General features: G+C 42.0%; 1 long non-coding RNA gene across 3 annotated transcripts in view; it reads left to right on the top strand.

Annotated features, from left to right (window-relative positions):
• The window catches only part of LOC118302301, a 104,037-nt gene that overhangs the window by 32,391 nt on the left and 51,759 nt on the right, over window positions 1-19,887 (top strand). Inside the window, exon 2 of one of the 3 annotated variants that reach the window (XR_007030615.1) lies at window positions 1,410-1,566. The exons of 1 other annotated variant lie outside the window; for it this stretch is intronic. This is a non-coding gene — a long non-coding RNA (uncharacterized LOC118302301). Of the gene's footprint in view, window positions 1-1,409; window positions 1,567-16,127; window positions 16,244-19,887 lie in introns of all 3 variants that reach the window. One more of the 3 variants, XR_007030616.1, reaches the window with a different exon arrangement.

Below are 19,887 nucleotides of genomic sequence, written 5' to 3' on the forward strand. Positions count from 1 at the left end.
CTCCCCAGCTAAAATATGATGAGTGTGTTGTCTGCCTTATTCAAAAACAGGCAATCTGCAAAATGCTAACATAGTGTATGCAGCAGTGCAGCCCCCGTATCTGATGAAACTCACAGGAAATAGCGGAGCGTACGTGGGACATAACCCCTTTTTGAAGTTGTGTTAAGTGCTCAAACATTCTTGTCACTGACTCGCACAGAAGAGAGTCCGCGGCAGTCGATGTATATTCATGATTTGAAGAAAAAAAAAAATCCCCTCTTTCAATAATTGTGCCGATCTTTATCAGCTAAGTTGTTTCCCCGCTGCTCGGTTCTCGTGAGTTTAAAAGGAACTTCAAACAAGACTGCTGGCTCAAACACGAGCTCCCTCACTCTGTGCCAAGTGCTGTGATTTCAAGGGAGGAGCCCCTCTGCTTTAAAAACCATACGCAGCAGGTCCGTTCTTATAATGTTGGTTTTTATGCGAGAGGGAGTGGACGCGGGACTTTTATTCTGCTTCGTCAGGAGGAACAATGACCACGTTCACCAAACATAAAAACATGAGTATATTGTATAATGGCAGACTTCAAAAAAGCTAAAATGTAAACCAATCATTTCAACGGCTTAATGTCCATGTTGGCAAAGGCACTTTCAAGTTTACCAGTCATACCTTTATGATTAACATTATAGCTACATGGATATCAATATATTTCTTTACAATTTAAAAACATGTTCATAATTCTCCAAGCTTTTAGGGATTCTTATCAAAAAAGCTTGATTGTGCTATGTTTTTATGTTGAATAATAAAGATAGCCCAACGTTTTTGGTACAAGAATATTGCCATTCCTTTTTTTTCCCATCCTTATTTCATTTTTTTTTACAATTCTAACATAATACAAATATACAAGAATCACAAACATGAAATAACTCTTAACAGAGGATCGAAAATAAATAAATGAATGGAAAATCAATGCAGAGATTTTTTTAAAGGAAGCGCATACAGGTTACATAATAATAATAAATCAAAAAGGGCAACTTTACTACTACTTACTTTTTTTTATATACAATCAATCTTGTTGCCCTAATGACAATAAAATATAATTTTCTGACTACAGCTGAAAGGAAAAGATGAACACAAAAACTACCATCATTTAATGCAATTCTCTTCGGTACATATATTTTAGTTTAAAGGTATTTAATTTAGTATTCGCCTGGAAAAAAACCCTACTCTAATATGAAATGTGGAATGTCTGTGATTGTTTCAAGAGCAGACACTGTATCGTGTGTCCACTCTTTTTCTAATGTAATTACCTGATGATTGTGAAAGTTATTACGGCTGAGAGAAAACCTCCCTTAAACTTTTTTTTTAACAACAGGGATTATTATCTGTCCTCGGCAGAGTCCTAATCAGTTCGCCTGCTCTCGACACAGGTCTAATCACAGCTGAATGTAATGACGCCGTACCCCAGAAGCCCAGCGACCACATGCAGCCGTAAAAACGATTTGTCTGATGTGCCGGAGGAGCCGAGAGAATAATTACCCACAGGTCTCTCCGTCGCAGTGAGAGGCAGAGGTGCTCTGACGACAGGTAATTTACCCACCCTCCCTTAAAGCTGGAATCTGAAAGTCATGAAACAGCCTTTAGAAGAAAAAAAAGGATTTCTCTCGCACAGATGTCCCATAAAAACATTATTAATGCAGGCTTAATGTACATGGGCATTAACTGAAATTAGAACATTAGGGATGATGTGTTTATTTGTGCATCCAGCTTTCCCTCTGCCTCCTGGACTTCCACCTCAGTTAATGGTCTGCGTTATTTCAAAATGACTTTTAACAATGCCCACGGAACAGGTGTGAATGCTTCATGTGTGCTTGGAGAGGAAAGATGGCAATACTGAGAGCGATAATCATGACTGCATGTGTTACGGGGGTGTAATTTGTGCATGAAAAAAAAAGAAAAATGATTTCCTGATTAAAAAATTCATTCTTATGTCCTCTGCAATAATTTTAGGTTTTTCGAACAAAGGTCAAATACAATATAGTACCACAGTTATTCTGGCACTGACACAAAAGACAGTATATTAAATTGAAATTTTGTACATATTACAAAAAATATTTCACATTGTCTCTTTTCATTAGTTATCGACAGCTACAGGAAAACCCCGGCGGTTAACTGGGCAATAATTTGGGGTTGATTAGAAGTCCATTAATCCATACGTACAGTTAGACACTGTGCTGTGCCAGAACGCATAATGTGTGGACACCAACATGGCGCTGCCGAGGTCAAGGAAAGGTGTAAAGGAAAGAACTCATAGGACTTAGGAAATCTGACAGCGCTGCTCAGAGAATCCCACTCGACTTTCACTATACTAGGTCATCATGCGACTGCGGATGTTATTGACGTGCGTCTGCCATGGCGAAACTACGAATATCCGAAGATGGACTACGAACCGAACTTGTAATTGAACATTTCTCCGGCTTCTTTTTAGAGGTGGATACGTTTATGAATGGTGAATCTTGCTACACTTGTTTATTACTCTTTTACTGTTACATACACAGTCGACAGTTTGACAAAAAGCTAAATGTGGAAGTTATCTTGGTAACACTAAAATGACATATTGGAGGGGTATGACCTTTCATTCCCCCATATCCTGGTCACTTGTAATCTAAGTGCTGTTACTTATGCATAATTAGCCCTCTGGAATGAGTGCTTTTTTTGGGTCCAATATGTTGATGGCAAACATTTGCAAGGTAAAGTTTTTGAAAATAAAAAATGTGTGCAAAATCAAAAGCATTGAAAAAACAGCCAAAATAGCCCAGGACTTCTACATATTCATCGGCTCATTGAAAGTGACTGACCCCTGTATATGTGAGATAGTGATAGTTTTCAGGCAAATAAGATAGAGGCTGTGAACCATGAATATCATTTTAATGCACACGAGGGGTAAATATGTAAATAATAAGGGGCCAAGAGTCGATTCTTTTTGGGAGTAATGAAAAAAGACAATGCAGACAAATAGTAGTTGTCGCGATTGAAACTTTGCCAAGCTTCATTATGCATTTTGTTATTGTTTTCTTTTCTGTATTGAATTATTTTACCACGGGGCTGAATGTTTCATTTAGACACTGCACCACGGGGCGAAACATGAATGAGCGGTAGGAGGAAAAAGCCGCAGCGCTCGATACCTCACTGTTATTGGGGAACCTGCGGCATTTGAACGCCTAACATTTTAGAAAAAACAATTTTGCCGCACACTTCACTTTCATTCCGTCTACATGACTTTTTTCTATTTTCATTTCATTTTTAATTAAAAACTACACAAAATAAATGACGCATGGAGCATTCTCCAACAGTGAATGTTGCAGCTCACTAAAGGATGGACAAGGGCCAAATGCCTCTTCAGTTGTGTTTTCCGTTAAAGTACACTGGGTCATTTTAAATTCATGAAACCTTCTCTCTCTTGTGCTCTGCCTTTTGTCCGGGTCTCTATCCATTTCTGCTCACCCTTGTCCTGTATTTGTACAGTATCTACCTCTGTTTAAAAGCAGAACAGTACATTCAGCTGAATATCTAAAACAAAAACAAAAAAAGGTGTTGATAAGGACATTACACATGAAATGATTGGTAGCTTATTTTGTGCTGGTATACTTGTAAAGACAGGATCGCAACAGCTAAGCACAAATCCTTTGTGTTATGAGGAGAGAAAATGTCAAACCCTCCCCCTACCTCCCTCTGTCCCCGTCTCGCTCTCCCTTAATCACACGCTCTTCTTCTTTTTGCAGGTGCATCTTGCAGTGATCTATTTTTCTCTTCACATCTTTTAATGATTCATGCTTTGGGGTTTCTCGCCCCCTTCCTTCTAAAAGCTTACTGAACAGAGAGACGGAGGGAGAGAGGGGGGAGAGAGACTGATCAGAAGAATAAGTGAGCGATCATGAGGGTATGGGAAATAAAAAGGGTTTTCGGAAAACACAAAGAATAAAGAGGAGCAAAATATTGTTTTCACAAACAGACTTGTTACATAAATGAGGAGAAAAGTGAGTTGTTTTCTGGAAATATTCGTCGAGCAATGAAATATTTGCCCCGATATGAGTCTCTGTGATTTATCAAGGAAGAAAAAAAGGATATTTCAGCAGAAACGACACACTCAATAACAACATTCTTCATGTCTGTATCATGGCACATCGATTAGTAATTAATGGCTGTGGAGATGGAGCTGCGGTGTAAACATGAAGTATTTTTCACTGGAGATTATGGGAACTTGTAGCTTTTTTGGACAAATATTATCAACATTTTTAGGTAGCAGGACTTCACTGTACTGATTTGATGAATTTAAAGCTACAGTGTGTAATATTTAGAAGAACATATTTACAGAAATTGAATATATTGTCCACGTGTTCATATTTGTATAATCACCTGCAACAAATTACCAATGTTTTTCCGTCAACTTTGAATGAGTTAAATATAGTAACATGAGGTGGACCCCACTTCCGTGTGAGTCTCCATGTTTGCTACATCATTTTGAATACGGTTGTTGCACAAAACGGTCAAGAATACGTCGCGTTCACGTTGAATTTTCAGTGCTGCCGGAAATGGAATCAGCGGTTTGACACCATAAAGTGTCCCCTGTCGGTCACTCACAAACAGTTTTATTATTAAAAAATGGCTGCATTTCCTTTACATAACCCAAACTCTACTACTATTTATTTGACTCATTGTAACCTGAAAGAGGTCATTAAGACAGTTACGATGCAGTATTATTCAAAGTGAATACAGCTGCATCATCAGCATATAATTGTATCGAGACAAACAGGTGATAGAAGTGCTAATCTCTTAGAAATATATATATATATATATATATATATTCATGCAAAAAAAAATGCTGAAAAATGACCATATAATGGCTACAAAGCCTGTACCGTCACCTCACATCATTGTGAATTAGAGCCAGTCGTTCTCAAGGCACTTAGCCTGAAAAGCCCACTGTACACACTTGCCTCTTAATATTACCTTTGAAACCATAATTTCAAACAGAAGAGGTTGCTTCAGCCGTACCCTTTTTTTCTCAGAACAGTCATAACCGTTCCGAAAGTCAAGAGCACATTGGTTACACTTGGAGGAGCAATTTATTTCAAGGTTCACATGGGGAGGTCAAGCTAGTTCTGTATGTGAATGAGCAGCCCAGTCAGCCAGACTTGAGCTCGGATGCACTTACTGAGGGTTTCCATCTTTCATACAGCCTATTTGCCCGGCATGAATACGCCATGTCCAAACTTAGCCTACTCAACTGTAGGAATACACACACACAGACGCACTTTTACTTCTGATTTTGTGAGGACACTCATTGACATAATGTATTCCCCAACCCCTAACCCTACCCTTAACCATAACAACCAAATGCCTACCCCCAACCATACCCTTAACCTTATTCTAATCTGAATCCTAAAACCTAGTCTTAACCTTTAAACAGCCCTTTGAAGATGTGAAGACCTCACATTCCCAAAATGCCCTCACTCCATATTTAACATGGAGATATTACAAGTTACAAAGACACACAACCTCACAGGCTTGTACTTGTCTCACATTAGTTGTGTGGACACTCATTGATGTAATTAATTCCCTTGCCACTCATACTCTAACTCTATCCTTCACAAATGAGCGCCAACCCTACCCCTACCTGTAACATGAAAACCAAATTCTAACCCGAAGCTGCAGGGACTCACCAAAATGTCCTCTCAATTTCCTCACAACTATGTAAAGACATGCCATGTACACACACACACACGTAGACACACACACACACTTCCAGTGTTATGATCCTTTATGTCTGCTTTCCCTTTTATATCCTTTCTCCCTTCATATTCTCACGCCTGGTGCTGAACGAAGGTATGAAGCTATTTGTACATGACCGAATTATTTGGTTCATTTGTCGTGGGGGAAACTACAACATCAAAGTCAACACAGAATAGGAAGTTGAAATGCCTTGTATGTAAATGATTCAACGCAGGGGAAAAAAGCCAACATTTTCCTTTTCCTTAAGATCAAGCGCTTCCAAGAGACAAAGACTTTCCTAACCACAAAGAAGTGGATTTTCATCATCATCTGCCAACACGGCTCTCCTTCTTTAAGTGGTAATAACGTTCTGTTGAAAGGAGCGTATTTGCAGCGGTAGGATTACATTGATGGTTTGCCTGGACAAACATAGTAATTTGTGACATTCACTGTGCATCTCTGCTCTATGAGTCATTGCACTTTTCTGCAAGGAAATTACAGCCCCCCCCCCGATGAAGAAGGACAGGAAAATTGGCAAAGACAACACCATTGTAATTATTGAAAATACACTAAGAGTAAATACAAATTTGATAGAATGGTATTACCTAATTATCTTATTCTTACATGAATACAAATTTACAGATTTACTTGAGGTAGGAGCAGTTACTGGTAACACAGCAACACACACAAGCATCGAGACGAGTTACCCTCCCGTTTCAAAACACTGGAAACAACCTTCTTGATGACCGACGGTGGGGGGGTCGCCGTCTCTCTCTCTCTCGCTGGTGCTGATGAGGCCGCGCAGCAGGAGCTGGGGTACATTCAATAAAACTGTCCCCGAGTAGGAGTGCGGCTTCCAATGAATCTTAATGGATGTAGCCTGCCATTGAAAACACACGCACCCAGGCACAAAGAGAAAGAGAGAGATATCCGGAAATAGACAGGGATAAGTAGAATGACAAAATTCGGAACAGAAAAGAACATAGGGTTGCCTCTTAAAAGAGCCTTTGGGTTTTCTGTTGCAGTGGAATGACTCTGAAGGTTTTTTTCGTCGACCTTGCTGGGAGAAGACGCTCCAATGTAAAGTAATCATATATCAATAAAAGAACGTTTCTGAACCAGGCTGTACATTTCGTTTCCCTTTAGATTTACACACATTAAGCTGATTTACATGAAACAAAAAAAGGCAGAAGGAGACACTTCAAGTACATAAGAGGATTATTGTAAGAATAAAATTATAAGAGTAGAATTAGAAAGTAGGCGATAGCACAATGAAGAATGGGGCCACCGCTGCTTTAATAGTACTTTTGACCAAAAGGGTTTGAATTTTTTTGGAACGTCCACAGGACGCAATTGTGTAGAGGGAGTAGAAAAGTACTTTATCATATACTGTACGTTTTAGTTTGAAAAGCAGGGAAACAGTTTGCTGTTCAATGTCCGTGTAATGAGCTGGTGCCATTGACGAAAAAAACATTCCAACAGGAAACCTCTTTTCCATTTTTTTTTTCTTTTCCGCCGCCCTTGCACAATATCCTGTAAGTCAGACTACGTTGCGTGAAATGACATATGAAAAGTGAAAAATGGATATTGATGGGCATGGACACGATGTGACTGAATGGCTGTTCACATCAGTGTGAAATTGTGAGCCTGGTAAAAAAAAAAAAAAAAAAAAAGCCCTGGAAATGATGTACCCATAATTTACCTGTCTCTTTTTGGGTAAAATAAATAAATAAATGTGTTCAACCGGCTCAAGTACTTAAGTTCACATTCTGGTCGTGTGTTCTTCACATCGATTCTCTAAGACTGACATTTTAGCTGAAGCTGGGCAGAGTGAGTGGTGTCGAAACAGTTCTATGCGCCACTTAATGCCCTAAGCCTGCCCGCAGCCATCGAAAACAACGGGCGGGTGTGTTGACAGCAGCATCCAGCACTTTATGTTTGTCCAGGTAACATAGTTTGAATGAAATGACAATGCCAGACGTGTGAGTCTCCTAAGATTTCTTTCAACTTGCCAAAAAAAAACTGATGCAGCTGAAGTCCTTGTGTAGTCCCATAGTGCTCGGTCAAATATAACCCTATTGCTATTTATTTGTGAAAGATTAAAATTCACCTTCTCTGCCGAGAAATGGCTGCAATCTGCCATTCCTTCAGGACTTGTGTGCTTCCTCAGACCCTGAGACGAGTAGGAAAGATTGAGGCTAATACACTTTGGCAGCTGCAGATTATTGTGAAGGTGACATGCATTAAAATTGCTTATTATTATGGGGGTTTTTTTCTTTAAAGGGATCTAATCATAATCTAATCTAATGATCTCATCACCTGACATGCAGCATTCAACAATAGCATTTTTTTTTTTTTTCTGAAAGTCAAAATCTTTACTTCACTGATGAACAAGCTGTAAGAGAGATACCTAAAAGGAAACCATGAGGAATATATATCTATCAAATATCAATCAAATTGAACTCTTTCTGTGCAGCAGGTCATTAGACAGCTGTCTTCTCTTCACCTCGCCGATAAAACCAAACAATGAGGGAGCTGCTTTTTGGTTTTTATAGCACCAGCAAACTTGCACTAAGAGCTGAGCAATCCCCAAAGCAGTTATTTTTTAATGTGTTTTTGAAAACAATGGTAGTCTGTGTACTGTGTTACTCCTGGGAGTTAAAGGTTCTGTCTGTGGCTTGTAAACACAGGCTGCAATGCCCTCACAGGCCCATGCACAATTCATGACGGTATTGGTTTAGTCACTGAAACCTCTATTTTAAGGAAAATAAACCGTCTTCATTCACATAGAGGGAAACATGTTGTTTCTGCTTAATGAGAAACAACTGAAACCATACAATTGATGCCTTGTGGGAGTGTGTGGAGTGCCACAAGGCACAATTCCGGTGACACTTTTTATGTAGCATTTTACACACTTCTACCAGGGCCAGATCACGCAAAACAATAAAATCACCTGATGTTATTATGAAAATGGCATCCAAAGTCCTGTAGTGCTGTAACTGTATATCCAGAGATTTGATGTGATGAATAATTTTAAGTTTTAAAGATATACAGTTGGCATTTCTTGATCCAACAAAACAACAACAACAACAACAACAACTAAAATTTCACAAAATCCCAAAACGAGTTTGGTTATTTTCAATATTTATGCCTAGAGTAAATAACTCCCAACAAAACCTGTCGTGGATGAATACAATAAAAATACCAACATTAGATCTCCAGTTTCTGCTGTGAAATGTTGTTGCATACCCATCCACTCCTCTTACCGTTTACCTTCAAATATTTGTAATGTTTTGCATATTCGTCCAATCTCCGTGCCATTTTCTGACATTTCCAAGATAAATAATACCTAATTGCTTTACATAGCTCCTCATATTTTCCGGGAAAAAATGTATGGCCTGGATTATGAACAACTCAACTACTGCATGAAGGTCAAAGTATATTGATTTCATTGTTTCCATGTTGCAATAAAGAAGATGCAGACACAACCAAAAATGTAAAATTCAAAAGTTCAACTTAAAAATGTTGGATTGGGATATTTTAGTATTAACTGGTTAAAAGTGAGAGAAAATGAATTTATCATCCCTGTTCAAGCTCAATGGGAAGCCTGTGAGGCTGCGCAGGGGATGGTGTGAGTGAAAAACACAAAATGAACGTTGGCCCAGAGTTGTTGTTTGCGATAGTGAAATGAGAGTAGGGTAGTGATGCATTCTGCGGATAATCGCTAAATCAGGATCACTTGCTTTGAGACAAGTCCCATCTGACACAACACCCGCAAGGCCAGGCAATGAGTTTAATACTGCCTTTGTGTACGGGTGGCAACAAATACACCGGGGAATAAATGAATGCATGCACACACGCGCGGGCACAGTGAATCCTTCACAGCTATCACCACACGACAAGTCTTCATACCTAACCATGCGAAATAGGTGTTTTTCAATAGCTTATTACTTGGTCCATCCAGGGGGGTCTATATGGATATTGTGGAGGACTACAAGTGCCTGGGAAGGCATATAGACAATAATCTGGACTAGACTGAGAACACAGAAGCCGTGTAAAAGAAGAGCCGTACTCTATTTCCTGAAGAGGCTGAGGTCCTTCAACATCTGCCGGACGATGCTGAGGATGTTCTACGAGTCTGTGGGGGCTAATGCTATCTCACTACCTCGGAGCATGAGTCGGTGTCACTCAGTCAATAGACTGGCCCCGGAGTTTGACCCTAATTTATTACAGTTTCTCTGCACCTTTTTATTGAATATTACTTGTAAATATTTGTGTTGCAATAATCACTTTAGCTGTTGTATATACTTTATTATAGTAAATGTATATATTTATATATTGTATTATAAAGCACAGATTGGACACATTTTTGATTTTTTTCTGATTTATATTTAATATTTCTGTTTATTGTTATTTCAGGTCTGACCTTTTATTTATATTCTTGGTTGGAGCAACTTTAATGAAACCCAAATTTTCCCTGGGGTTCAATAAGGTCTTTCTGATTCTTATTCTGGTAAAGTTGAGTTTGTGATCGAGTTACACCATTGGTCGGCCAAGTGACTGAAGTTATACCATTGGTTGACTGGCAACGTTTTGTGGAGATTCCCCACGTTGCTCTTTCAAAAATGAATTGGTTTAAACATTTTCCATTATCGGAAAACCTTTTCAATAAAAGCTGGACAAACCTTCGAAGAGTGCCCTGGCATACCTCTCCCTTGGCCTGCATCTTTTCTGTTCAGTGAGTGGCTGAGTGGTGGAGTAGTAGTAGTAGTTTCAGACATGCAATGCACTTTCAAGACATTACCCAGAGGAGCTCGTGTGTTTGAACACAAATGCCCAAATCAGTTGAACCGAACATTTAAAAAGAAAGAAAGAAAGAAAAAGACTTTTGCCTGCCAGCTCCCCGGTACAAAGTCCTGCAGACTGAGTCGATGTGTGCACGGATGAAGGGCTGAAACGTGGCGGCGCTGGACGGAATACAAGTGGGATGCAGTTACGTCATTAATCTGCATATTGCTGTTTCACAGTTGTGTCACACATTGATCATACACAGACCGACCGCATACGCTGGCTAGTAGCCTGAAGGGCTATGAACCCTGCACTTTGACTGTGAGGACTTCTGCAGTGCTGCTTTCTGTAATTTTGGCTAAACTAATTTTTTTTATACTGTGCCGTGTGTGGGTGGAGGTTGTTGAGTTGTTGGAAGACACGGTTAACCGTGCGAGTTACAGAAAGTAATGTGCTGATTAATTAATGAACTAATGATTGATTAACTCTTTAGTTATGCTGTAAGAAAACTGTAATAACTTAGATAAAATTACTGATAAGTGGGCTTTCCATACCCCAAAACTGCAGAAATTTGCATTTTTCCGATCTGGATGCTTCATTATTCAGTGGCGTATTTAAAATATTTAGTACATATTGTAGAAATTGTTATCAGATGAGGGGATTTCCCTTCAGAGATACGTTAAAAAAAGTACATTATGAATTTCAACACCCCGCGTTACGTAACTATCGTACGCCTCCATGTGGACTGATGGTGCACGGGTTATTGCACTTTAAAATCAAAACAGGTGTGTGTGTGTAATTGCATTCTGTTAAGATCAGTCATATGCACAAGTGTAAATACACGGTCTGTCCAAGCACTAGATTGTATCACTGCATTGTTCTCTTTACCTTTTGTTAGCTTCTTAAAAAAATATTGTAATGATAATTTTCATATTTTCAGTAACAGAATAAAACTTGCTGAAAATAACAAAAAAAATAGGAACACCATATTTTGTCGGGCATGTTCTTGGCTGAGAAGATGTTCAATGGGAGTCATGTCAAATATTCATGTGCTAGTAGTGTAACTCATGGGTTTCGCTCGTATTATATCTTCACTTAGCGAAGTTTGCATGCGGAGGGAAATAGGAAAACATTGTTCACGGCGAGATTTGCTGGAATTGTAGAACCGAGTAAAACCGAGGAAAATCTTTAGTCTGCATGATGTGTTCAGTTCTGTCCTTAAAAAAAAAATAAATCCTGCACAATACATTTTTTTCTTTTCTGGTCCTTTTCGCCGCAGTCACCATTGGCATCAATAATCACAGCAGCGAGTCTCTCAATGATTTTATTCTTCTGGCGCCGTAATGGGCGGCGTGACCGGAACAGTGAAAACTGCAACAAAGCCAGTTTATCAAACCCTTTCGCTTATCACAAGAAATAATCACATTTCTTTTGAAGAGGAACACTTACACTCTCACACCTATTAAATTACCTGTTGAGCGTCTTAAACTCTATGCACAAGCTGCACTTTCCCCAAATATATACCAGACACTGGAGATTTGCCAGATGTTCTACGTTAAAGTAAAAAAAAAAAAAAAAATGAAGTCATATTAGAGATGGCTGCAGTGAAAACAAGGAGAGATCCGCGCCACACAAACTGTGTCAATACAGGATTAGTCTCGCATAGCCAGACCGATCTCCACCGCACTGTGTCAGTGCCGAAGAATGATCTGGCTGCATCCATTATTATTCTACTGTAATGGGGGGGGGGAATTAAAAAACAAACACTGCGGCTTATTTTTTAAATGCATTTTTCTGAAACCAATCTCAGTTTTCTTGGGCAACGTCGAGCCCAGGATTCCCCCCCCCCCCCCCCGCTTCTTTTGGTGGAACATTTGCATGTGGGGAAGCGAACACAGTCATGAAAAATGACTAATCCCCAACGAGGAAAAAAAGTAAAAGACATGTTGACTGTGTGATTTTGTTAGGGATGGGACGATACCACTTTTTTCGTGTCCGATCCGATACCGATCCTGTAACCTTAGCATATCTGCCGATACCATTCAGATACTAATTTCAAACAATCTTTCCCCCACCCCACACTTAATAATGCATTGTTCACGATGCACGTTGCTTAACCGACCCAACTAAAACCTCAATACTCAACTGTAAGACAAATAATCAACTCCCCTGAAGGAAGAGAGACATAGCCAGCAACATGTTTGAGTTATGGAATAATAAGTTTTTATATCTAACAGAACTTTTGGCAGAATTTCTTTGGTCAGCACCGTTCAAACAAGCCAAAAAAACAATTGAACTGTAAAGTGTTAATTAAATAATAATAAATGAACATAAAAATATGATGCCGGAAGGTCGTTCAAGACTTAGTAGATATGTAAATAGGCATTTATTTGGTATGTTTACTGTAATGTATCGGATCGGATTTTACTTCTTATTTCTTCCAATATTGCCCCCATACCTATATGGAACATCGGATGTTCGTGAAATATGCATTTTCTGTGTGTAGGTTGCTGCCTGGAAGGTAGTCGTTGTACTGCGAAGGGGCCAACAGGCCAGACGTGGAAGGGTTGGGGGAGAATAGCGCTTGTTGATCAACCACGAAGGATCATGAAGAGAGACTCCGATTCCCAACCTGACACTCCAAACATCCGGGTAACAGTGTGAACTGACTTAACGTTAAAAGTGACATTACCTCTTTCTCCTTCTCTCCGTGTGGTACCATCCCCAGCGTTCACCGAAACCCAGAGCTCTTGGCCAGATGGCTGGAGCCTAACAGCTAATTCTGCGCTCTGAGCAAACAGGCAGGTTTTTTTTTATTCTGGGAATATAGGACTTTACCTGAAATGCACACTGCCATTCGCACAAAAGCAACTTTTCATCCCTCCAAAGGCTGCCCGTTTAGTGTCCCATTGTTCGACAAAAACGATTCGCCCAAAGGAACAAAACCTGTTGGGCAAGCGGGCTGAACTCAGTCACTTCCCCATCCGATCCGATCGTTTCTCAGTTCAGTGGCGCTCTCGCTCCGCTGCGTGCAGGGGGATACGCACCGAGTGAGTGATTCTAATCGCTTGTTCATCCTTTCTTTTCAATAAAAAGCTTTTTATCCCCATCTATTTAACTTTCTCCCTGCAGTCAGCACAAGATAATAAATGGACTAATCAATTGCATAATCCGTCACGTGGTTACACTTTAAAAAAAACAACAACACATGAACACACACGCACGCACGCGACTTCCCTGAAAAAAATCAAAATGTTAGGCTGATCCACATGAGAGTAAAGCCTGGAGACACACCAGTGATGCTGCAGCTGCATTGAGAGGCAGTGGTGGCGAATGGTGAACTGAAAATCACTAAGTGATACGACGAACAGTCTGCAGGGGAAAGAAAATCTGGAAAAGCTTGACGAGAGGTTTCTGAAATTACTTTACCCTCTGTTAATTGGTGTATTATACTGCGGCCATTGTATGAAAAACAAAAAAAATCATGGACCTGGGGTAGGGGGTTCATATTTTTCGAGAAACAACCTCTGATATTCTCTGAGATTAAAGTCGTAAATTTACGGGAAGAAAAGTAGGAAAGTAAGTGTTTTGTTTTTCCGTGTACTATGTCTGCAGTGGACGACCTAATCAAATTATACTTTGAAATTGGATTTAGCAATAAGGAAATACCCGTGACTTTTAGCCCAGAATCACCATATTATCATAAGCATCCGGACGTCTGTGGTGATCCTGAAGCGATTTATCCATCCATCATCTACCACTTACTCCATTTAAGGGGACGGAGCCAATCCCAGCTGACATTGGGCGAGAGGCGGGGTTCACCCCGGACAGGTCGCCAGCCTATCACAGGGCCACATACAGAGACGGACAAACCATTCACTCTCACGTTCACACCTACGGTCAATTTAGAGTCTCCAATGAACCTGACCCCATTCGCCGTCGTGTCGTACACCGATTAACAGAGGGCGAAGGAATGTCATGAAACAAAGTGTATCGGGAATTCTGCTGTTTCAAAAACGTCCGCGCCGTCCCTGATTCTTGCGTACCACACGATGAGAGGTTATCACGGTCCAGTCCGCTTCTGGCCACCTTGTGCCTGACAAACCAATCATATCTGGACGCGGCGCTGCCATGCGTAACTAAACCCATCGGTCCACCGCGCCCGCGCGCGCGTGTGTGTGTGTGTGTGTTTGCGCGTGTGCATGTCTCAGCTGCTGTTATGGAAATTGCTCCAAGTTGTAGGGTTGCGACTCTGCTCAGCAGCTGAGGTAGTCGACTAGTAGAGGCCAAGTCTCTAGTTCGTAGCAAACGCTGCGATCTCGCTAGAGAAATGCTTCTCGTCGGCATTGGGGATCTGGCGAGAGATTATTTCAGAGGCCAAAGAAAAAACCTCTTGGGGACCGGAATACGTAGTCACCTCTGGTCAGCAGGTGCGGGACGATGCAGGCGGCCTAATCTCTGCGGCACAACAAGCCTCCTCCGCGTTTCCCCGCTATTAATAACAGCGGAAGGAAGTCGGGGAGCGAGTGGAGGAAGACGGAGGGGTCTAAGTGGGGAGGCATTAATCAGATGTGTGCGAGGTGTTATCAGGAACAGCAAGGGGGGGGGGGGGAGGTCACTGCAGGGCCCTAAGCGCGTGGACACCCACATGTTGCGCTCGTATATGATCATTTTCCGAGACGACGGTCGTGTGAACCTGTAGACTAGGTTCACCGCTGTGGATGGGCCTTTTTTTGGTATTTGGAACATAGCTGCAGGGATTTACTCCCATTCAGGCTGGACAATTGATTTCGAGGGCAATGAGGCACGGCTCACACGGTCCAGTCTACTCCCGCGCAGGTCGGTCGAACTGTTTCCGCAGCACACTTTGAAATCCATGTTCTTCAGGAAATAAAACTTAACTCTTCGGGAAACGTGGCTCTGTTGGAAAAGGAAAAACGTCAAAGTTGGAAAAGGAAAAACCCTTGTGTAAACTGTCTCGTTTTACATACGGGATGTGATGCAGCATTAAGATTTATTTTCGATTGGACCCGAAGGGGTCAAGTCCAATAATAATAATTCAATAGAGGAGCCAGTCATTTTGTGAAGTGGTACGTTTGATCAAGCAATGCAATGGCGACGGTGAGATTTGCCTTAGAAATATGATAAGCTCTTCGTCTACATTACAATTATGATCACTCACCATCTGTCTCATCTAATCACACAAAATTAATTTTATTGTTCTCGTGCATATTAAAAAAGAATGTGGACCCTGAGGCTTATGACTGAATATGTTCACAAAATTGGAAGTAGGAGGAAACGCGTAGTCCGATCAATGAACCAAATCGGAGGTTTGGGTCAGAGCTAATATGACGTGTATATCGATATATAAAATTGAGTTTGCTGTTTACATTTCATGTTGCATCTGTTGATGTGAACTTTGGCTCCTAGTCAAAAAGTCTTCTGGAGAATTGTTGACATGCACGAAGCTGCAAAGGAGGCGACACATTTATCTCGGAGACAGTCTAGATATTCACGAGGCCACAAATTGTCTATAAATATAGACGTGTTGATTTATTACTGTGGCTCCTCTTCTTTCCTTTTTTTAGAAGCGGGCGCGCCGAGCTATGACTACCGCAAAGGCACAACGCGGGGCGCTCTGCGAATCGCTCGGTGAAGTCGATAACAGACAACCCAGGCTTCAAGGGATCACGGGAGCCGCAGGGTAACATCTTTGTTCATCCAATCTATCGTGCCCAAAATCTTGGTACATGGTTGCATGGAGCGAAATGTCAGGAAATCCCGCGGGGCGCCTGATGCTCTCCACCCGAAGGGCGCCACGACGCTACTGGGGGGAAAAGTTTTGTGGGCTGATGAAACAAAAGGCTGAAGGAGTTTGGGAAGAAAAGGCAGCTGTGTGTAAAAAAAAAGAAAAAATTTATGTTTACCAAAATGAAAACATCATCTCAGCGGTGAAGTACAGGCAGCGTCGTGATTTTGGGGGGGGGGCTTTTGTTTTCCTCCGGGCCTGAACAACTTCACATCTTCGATGGGGACAAAAACAAATTCCCACATTTATTATCTTATCAGTTGTCTGGACAGAGTGACGCTCAGGAGCTGCATGATGCAGCACGACAATATTTTTTAAATATTGCATTAGAAAGAAGTTGCTGGAGACAACAAAATTAGCCCCAAAAAACTTCCTCTAGCCTAATTCGCACATCAACAAAAAAAATTGATAGTGGTGGTTCTTGCCTTTTTGAGGAGAAGAGTTAATGTGCAAAATGCGAGATGGAAGCGACGTAAGTTCTGACGTAGCGGAACACGCAACTCACGTGACCGATCAGCTGTTTCCCTCCGAGCTCCGGTCGCGTGAAAAGACCCGTCGTCGTATCGCCGTCGCGGCCACTTCGTGCATCAGAACAGCGTTTCTTTGTCTTCGTCTCCCGACAGAGTCACGCGTCCCCGACAGGGCTGCAGCGGTAAATTGATTAGTAATCGATTACTAAATTAATCGCCAACTATATTGATAATCGATTAATCGTTTCAAGTTAAAAATTTTAATGAAAAAATAAGGTCAAAATTCTCTGATTGCAACTTCTCGAATGAGAATCTTTTCTGTTTTCTTTGCTCCTCTGTGACAGTAAACTGAATATCTTTGGCGCGTGGACAAAACAAATCATCATCTTCGGGTTTGGGGAAACACGATCTACGTTTTTCACCGTTTCGTGACATTTAATGGACCAAACGACTAATCGATTAATCGAGAAAAGAATCGACGGATTGATCGATAATGAAAATAAAGAATCGTTGGTTGCAGCCCCTAATTGCCAACACGTACTGACTTGAACGTTCTGTGACAACTCGCTTGTTTCATTTTCGGTTATGCAACCTCTACCTCGTCTTCTGTTGTATTTCAGCCATGCTACGGTGGGCGTACGTTGCCTGCACCGCCATCTTATGAAGAAGCCGGTCTAGTCCGTTGGCTCTCAACCATTTGATGGAAACGCACAGAATTTGCCTTTTTTAGTTGTTGTTGTTGTTGTTGTTGTTGTTGCAACCTTTAAAAAGTGAACTTCAAATTGGCCTGACATGTAGATGGAGACATGGCGAGTGCAGAAAGACCAGCTTTGGGACTTCATCCCGATGGAGATACTGTGGGACGACCTCGAGAGAGCCGTTCGCAGCAGACGTCCTTTAAAAAAAAAAACTTAAAAAGAAAATACGGCCGAGCTGAAGCCGTTCAGTGAAGAGTAACGGTTTCGAGAGTCGTCCAGGTCTGAGCTGCAGCCAGTGAAAGTGCTCGCTTCGAGGTTATTCGCTGCCAAACAGGAGGTTTCGGCCTGTTAATTAAATCCAAGGTGTTCGGTGTGAATGTTTAATTGGTGTGTTCCGTAAATTCAGGGAAGGACGGCAAGTACTCTTGCGTGAGCTTAAACACATTGTGTTTGTCTTTCCTTGTGACGTATGAGGATCAGGTCTCAGTTTATGGCCATTGATTGCAGGAAACTACATTCATTCTGAAGATATCTTTTTTTTTTGCTTGCCCCTGTAATTTAAAAAGTGCAACTTGACCTTTTACCGGAATGGGACATTTCGTATTACAGCTCGGACAGAGCGGTGAGATCGCTGTACCGTTGACTCTACACGACTTGATGTCTCGTAACCGCGAGGCCTTCGCTCGCTGTGCTGTTCACACATCCGCGACCCATCGGCGACGGGAGGGTCACACACACACACACACACACACACACACTACACGATCTGGAGAAATCCATCAACGAGTGTCTACAAAGTATGTGAAGTCGCGAACAACAGACGCCAGAGGTGACACCAGAGTTCCTCCCCAACGGGTCGCGGCACAGTTCACACTACAGGACTTCACGCAGATTTCCCTCCGATTCCGGGTTATTTGTCTGCGAGCTCCACAATTCCTCAGGCTCATAAATCATCTCGTGTGAACTCGGCGTGAGGAATTTGTGTCCCTCTCCCGGGGCCAGACATTGGTTTGGACGTTGCCATATGGTAGTTTAGAAGATGCGTCCCTGCTCCCTGTTTTTCTTCTCTTCCGATAAACCTTGCCAGTGCACGAGAGGCCACTTGCATAGTTTTCGGGGTCGTACTTGCCGTGGAAGAGAAAAAATCCAATCTTTCCGCGTGGCCCGAGGTTGAACGATCGCCCTCGCCCCGATCTGCATCCGTCGCCTCGGATCCCGGCGTCGCGCCGCAGCCCGTCGTAGCAGCATCCACGCCGCTGGAGCGTGAAATGTGGGGAAAAAATGAAAAGAATTGTGACCACGGTTATTACAAGCGAAGAGTCAACAATGTGCACACCCCGCCGCTGCCCAGGGATGTTTGAACATTGAGTAACTGAACCATCTGCTCTCTCTCACACACACACACACACACACACACACACACACACATTTCCTCCTTCAAGACCATCTCTCCTTGGGGAGCATATGCGACGCAGCGATCCAACACTAATTCTACTGCCTCTGCTCAGTATAATCCCATCTGCTCTAGTGGGGAAACAGAGGACGGGGCAAAAAGAGAAGAGGCCCTACAAACAAATAAATAACAGCCGCGTGACTAAAGTCTTCTTTTTTTTCGCCAAATGTGCGTGCGTGCGGTTGAGCCGAGCGCAAACACGTTGTCTCCTTTCAAATAATCTGCCCCCTTTTTTGTTTTATATCAGATACAACAAATCAGATCAAACAAAAACACACTTATTGGAAGCACTCATTCACCCGCACGGTCCTTCCCAGAGCGTGATCATCTTTCCTTTTTCTTCTTCAAACGCAGGCTGCTCAACTTGCCCACCGTTGAATATCTGCGACGGCGCTAACTACGCCGCGCCGTAATTAGCGGGACGGTCACGCGACGGCGATCGCCGCTATCTTGCCGTCGCCCAAATGCCATCTCGCGGCTCGTGTGAAGGCGGTAGAAGAAAGGGGTTTTTAGTGTCGCGCTGGCGTAGGGCGGTAGATTCACAGTGTCGGTGTCAGGAAGCTAAATTAAAGATCAAAGGATTGTGGGTATTTTTTTTATTTTCTTTTACGTGAAGTCAACGCTCCGACCCGCTCCCGTGCAGATACACCCAACGCAACTCGTGAAGGATGTTTCAATTATTGAACAAATTGTTCTCCTTGACGCATGCGCGCCGTTAAATCATTTCCTGTGATGAAGAAGTGCTATTGAAACATGAGAAATACGGGGCAGTGTAGATGACTGGGAATACGGAATTAGGGGATGAATCGCTGATTGTAACTGAAGCCCCGGTTAGTTCAGGACCGCTCCGACGCGCGGGCGCCGAGTTCAAAAGATTCACTTTTAAAAAAAAAAAATTCCCAGTTTGAACTAGACTCC

Source organism: Scophthalmus maximus, chromosome 4 (genome assembly GCF_022379125.1).
Source record: "Scophthalmus maximus strain ysfricsl-2021 chromosome 4, ASM2237912v1, whole genome shotgun sequence".
NCBI classification, from domain to species: domain Eukaryota; kingdom Metazoa; phylum Chordata; class Actinopteri; order Pleuronectiformes; family Scophthalmidae; genus Scophthalmus; species Scophthalmus maximus.